The sequence below is a fragment of the Tupaia chinensis genome, unplaced genomic scaffold (assembly GCF_000334495.1).
Source record: "Tupaia chinensis unplaced genomic scaffold, TupChi_1.0 Scaffold000044_1, whole genome shotgun sequence".
In the NCBI taxonomy this organism is placed as follows: domain Eukaryota; kingdom Metazoa; phylum Chordata; class Mammalia; order Scandentia; family Tupaiidae; genus Tupaia; species Tupaia belangeri.
In genome coordinates this window covers 1,343,006-1,343,596 of record NW_006159500.1, presented here as the reverse complement: position 1 = coordinate 1,343,596, position 591 = coordinate 1,343,006, and the positions used below count along the sequence as shown (strand labels likewise).

Below are 591 nucleotides of genomic sequence, written 5' to 3'. Positions count from 1 at the left end.
TGCCGCGGGGGCGCGCGCCCCCGCCGCCAGCCTCGCTAGAGCTCCTCCGGCACCCGCGGTGGCGGCGGCGCTTGCCTGTGTGTCTCCCGCGCGCACCCCAGCCGCCTCCTGGCGGCGCGGCGCCTGCTGCTACGGTAAGAGCCGCATCTCCTCTGTGTTTGGGCGGGCCTTGTGGAGGTCGTCGGGTTCTGACAGAATCCCCGGGATGTATCGGGACCTGGGAGAAGAGCGGCCGGCGGGATGGAGGAGGGGGCTCCGGAGTCAAAGCGTCGCCGGTGGCCTCCCCGGCAGCCTTGGCGCCCGCGGGCCCGGGTCAGTGAAGGTCTCCTCCGATGGTTTGGCTGGTGGAGGAACCTCAGCTCCCCACCTCCCAAGCCCGCGCGGTTCTCAAGCTAGGATGGAGATGGGCCGAAACCCGGCGCCGCCCGCCCCGGTGCGTCTGCGCCCGCCCCTCCGCTTCCTCCCCAGGCCCCCTCTTTCGCTTCCTTCCTTTCGCGCTGTGCTGGGGAGGGGTCGTTGGGTCCTGGGAAGGCGCGTAGGGCATCGGGTAGCCGAGCCCCCGTCCGCGGCGCGAGGACAGATAGCGGCCGG

General features: G+C 72.4%; 1 protein-coding gene across 2 annotated transcripts in view; it reads left to right on the top strand.

Annotated features, from left to right (window-relative positions):
- The first annotated feature begins 14 nt into the window (after positions 1 to 14).
- The window catches only part of PHTF2 (putative homeodomain transcription factor 2), a 145,240-nt gene continuing 144,663 nt past the window's right edge, over positions 15 to 591 (top strand). For both annotated transcript variants that reach the window (XM_027773316.1, XM_027773313.1), the window contains exon 1: positions 15 to 134. The gene's annotated coding sequence lies outside the window, so the exon portion shown is untranslated. The remainder of the gene's footprint in view (positions 135 to 591) is intronic.